This window comes from Pteropus vampyrus, unplaced genomic scaffold, assembly GCF_000151845.1.
Source record: "Pteropus vampyrus isolate Shadow unplaced genomic scaffold, Pvam_2.0 Scaffold2, whole genome shotgun sequence".
NCBI lineage: Eukaryota > Metazoa > Chordata > Mammalia > Chiroptera > Pteropodidae > Pteropus > Pteropus vampyrus.
Window position 1 is genome coordinate 1802490 of NW_011888783.1, and position 4409 is coordinate 1806898.

Here is a 4409-nt window from a genome sequence, read left to right on the forward strand (position 1 = left end):
TCTGATTCAAAAAACTCTGCAGGCAACTTTTATGAAATACAAAATATCACAGTCTATTAATAGTAAATCAATATGCAAAAGGAAGAAAAACAGCTCTTCTATTTACAGTACCTACAGTGCACAGCAGTTACAATGTCAATATGTTAAGTTTCCAAAACTTCTTTCCACCTGTTGTCTGTTTTGCTCTTTTGTAAAGTGTGTGTTTAAATACATAGTTCTATGATAAGAGCTAAAACACACACATTGAACGAATATAATAATTGCATCTTCTAAAATTTCAAGTTTTAAAAATAGTATGAATTGAACTGAAATGTCAGCTATTTAGAAGAGATATTTGGAAAGTTTGAATTCAAGTACTTTTGATCACATATTCTAGGCAAATAAAAGAAAATTCATGAAGAATATGTCTTTAAATGTTTGTCATTTAAAGTTAAATTTCTTTGGAATATGCATTAACTATTTTAGATTATAACATAGCTATATAAAATTTAGAAATAAAACTACCCAGGTGAATATATGTATATTTTCCACATTTGATCTAATATTTGATCTACTAACAGATTATATTAAATTATGAATTGTATGGTAACTAACATAAAGTGATCACCAAATTTAAATGTAACATTTCATCTTTGACCTCATTCTAAAACAAAATTGTTCTATGGGGAAATTTATCTTTAATAATCTCTGCAATGTAAGTGTGTGTCTGTGTGTCCAAGAGTGTGTATCTATATTATTGTTCTGAACAACTATGTTGACATAATAAATATCATTGATATCTTTATGCACATGTTTTTCTTAGTTAACCGATACCAAGTGAAGTCTAACTTCAGCGCCATTATATTCTCAATAAATTAAGAGCTAAAATATCATACCTTGAAAATACTAATTTTCCATTCTCCCTGCTAATATAATATTTCTACTATAAGAAATGAGAATATTTCCTAGGTTGGTCAGTGGGGCATGGGAAGGGTGAAGAATAACACTATAGGATATTTCACGAGACTGAACAGCTTTTCTCCCAAACAGAATTCTTCATTGGTTCTAGGGAAGCTACCACCACCATGACCTGCTACAGATTTAGTCCCCTGTACTTTAGAATTTAAATATTTGTCATTTAAATATATATCAAGATAAGAATGAATGGCCAGTATTTCTGTACATAAACTTTAAAATGAAAGGGACAGAAGAATCAATGAATTTGAAGACAGAACAACAGAAATTACTCAATCTGAATATAGAATGAAAAAATAAAAATGAATAGAGGCTCCAGGATCTGGGATAAAAAAAAAAAAAAAGACATAATATTTATGTCTTCTGAGCCCCTGACAGGAGAACGTGGGCAGCTATAGAAAAAATGTATATTTGAAGAGATAATGGATGAAAATATTTCCAAACTGGCATAAGACAAAACTCTACAGATTCAAGGACATAGAATTCAACAACACCATCTATCAACAGGTTCTAATTGACATTTATAAAACACTCCACAAAGAAACATCAGGATGTATATGATATTCAAGTGTCCATAGACATATAACAAGATGCACCATACCCTGAACAACAAAACAAAAAAAAAGTAAAAGAATTAAAATTAGACAGAAGGTATCTCTGACCACAATGGAATCCAACTAGATATCAATAAAAGAAAATTGCCAAATATTTGGAAAAGATAGACACACTTCTAAAGAATCCATGAGTCAAAAAAATATCTCAATGGAAATTAAAACACAATACAATGAACTGAATGATAGTGGCTGTGGTTTTTGCTATTGTTTTCTTCTTCTTATCCACCTCCCCACACCAAACCATCTAGTGAATCTGGCAAAACTCCACACTCTGTGACTTAAGCCATGTGGGCACTTTTCAGAAACAGGGATCTGCATTATGCCAACCGTCACAAGCCTGCCAAGGCTGTCATTGTTTCCAACGGGCTTGAGAATGATCCAGTTGCACAGTTTAGATGGGATCACAGGGAATACTTAGAAAATTATCTTGTTCAACTGCTTTCTGATGCAGAGAGTTTAGGATAGGTAGTACTTTATGCAAATTTATTTTAGAAATGTTTAAAGCAAATATTCTATTTGTGACATTTCAAGCAAGTTTTAATATTGAAATTATTACAGTTTAAAAGATAATGGGACTATATATCTGTTTTTGTTATTGGGTAATTTAAAATGGTTGAACATTAAAATTTTGTATTTGAAATTTCTCATATGATTAGTACTGAGGAGAATGTTATGGACTGAATATTTGCATCCATTCAAAATTTATATGTTAAAATGTAATCCTTAATATGATGGTATTTGAAGGTGGGATCTTGGGGATGTAATTAGGACACGAGGGTGGACCCCTTATGAATGGGATTACCATCCTTATAGGAAGAGAGCAGAGAGTTTCAACCATCTGAATACAAGAAGTAGACAGTCTGCTACACAGAAGAGAGCTGTCTATCACCAGAACCTAACCATGCTGGCACCCTGATCTTGCAGACCAGTCTCCAGAACTGTGAGGGATAAAATGTCTGTTCATAATAAGTCACCTAGTCAATGGCATTTCACTGTAGTAGCTGGAAATAACTAAGACAAAGAACATATTCTTTGTAAAATGCAGGAAAAAAAGCAAAATTTAAAAAGTTTCTTAAAAAAATACTAATTGTTACTAGAGGAACGCAAAATTCATGTTAAAACTTGAATCATGTATTCATTTATAATAACTATGCAAGATAACATAGCATTCAATGATCTCTTCTGATTATATTTTTTCAAATACACAAAGTAATAAGTTCAAAACTTTGAAAAGTGCCTACCTGAGGTTTCCAAATCTATAATCATTCTATTAAGTAACTTTATCTAGATTCTAGATTCTAGAGTGAGAATTATATTTTAAAGACAAAAACCAAATCAAGATGTGGCACCTGCCTGAGTTTGCAAGCTAGGACTGGGGAGGTCTCAGTGGAGGTGCAGGATCCTCTGCCAGCACTCTGTCTGAGGGAGGGCTGCCCCTCCAGCCCTCCCAGAGGCCAGATGGCTCAGTTCCTCCCCACACATCTCTGGTGCCTTTCCAGCTGCTGCCCCAAAGGTGCTGGAGGCCAGAGTGATTTATAGCCAGATCCTTGCTGGATGCACAGTCCCATGAGAGACTTGAGCCTCTGCTTAAACACGTCAGTCATTCCTACACTGGTCAAGATTCCAGCACACAGGAAAATGCTGGGAAAATTTCTTTAGATCAGATCAATTTGCTTTCTACCAAATCCTTTCCACCTTGGATGCATCAGTTACACAAAGCCTTGCTGGAAAATCACCTTTGCCATGAAGGCCGAATGCAGCATGTCCTCTTCCTAAGGTCATTGGTTTGACATTGGAATAGGCACTGCAGTTCTGGAAGCAATAATTTATTACAGGAGAGATGGATCTAGACAAGCTTGATAAAGGCTACTCTTACAATAACCGTCATAGCTTCTGAAAGGAAGGTAAAAGTTCAGACTATATATCTTTCAGTTGCTTAAAGATTATTCTAACCAATCCACCAAGCCAAGGTGATTAGTATGGGTGCTCACTGAGTCACAGCAATCCAGAGCTGCTGAAGCAGAAGTTATAGTCATCTAAGATCTCTCCTAGAGGGATAAACTAGATTTTCCGTTTAGTAGGGACACACTACTAGGTAGCCCGTCAGAAGTTCTTAGAGATGACACATAATGTAGTTAATTGAGGTTTTTCTTTGAGTCATCCTAATCAATTCTTTATTGAGAATCAAAGGATTCTAAATAGTAGTAAAGACATCAAGAAGAGATCCATCCAACCAGAAACTCCTCAACCCAAACCAAGTGTCCAGAAAATCAAGGATGCATTGTTTTTGCTGGCCTCTCTAAATTCCTCTCTAGACATGGTTATGGAGGGATTAGAGGATTACCTCAGTGAATGCTTCTTGGGCAATTAGTGACCCTTTTTCCTCACTAGCTTTCATTTTTAAGATTTTGCCTTTTTCTTTTTTAACTGTTTTATCTAACTTTTCCCTCCTCCCCACTCCACCCCACCACAATCCATCCATGTTCTTAGGAAAGCTGGCTTACAGGTAAAAACAAAGACAAAGGGGAAGAGGAAGAATTTCTTTTGAAATATAACACTTAAATGATGTGGTTTGAGTCCTGTTTAAGGAGATAAAACAGCTTTCTGGACTGGTTACAGTCTCCTAAAAAACAATCAAACTAAAAACAACTTTTATTTTAACCCTTACCCCTGTATTTTGATCCAACCCTTTTCTGGACCATTTTAGTTAACAAATATCAAAATGTAAAATAAATAAATAAATAAATAAATAAATAAATAAATAAATAAACAAACAAACAGACAAATAATCAAATCAAGTATTGAAGGAAAGGTAATTTTCGATAGGTGAAACATGCGTTC

At 34.4% G+C, this 4409-nt stretch overlaps 1 pseudogene; it reads left to right on the top strand.

Moving 5' to 3' along the window:
- The first annotated feature begins 1853 nt into the window (after positions 1 to 1853).
- LOC105291813 lies at positions 1854 to 3939 on the top strand (annotated as a pseudogene).
- The last annotated feature ends 470 nt before the right edge of the window (positions 3940 to 4409 follow it).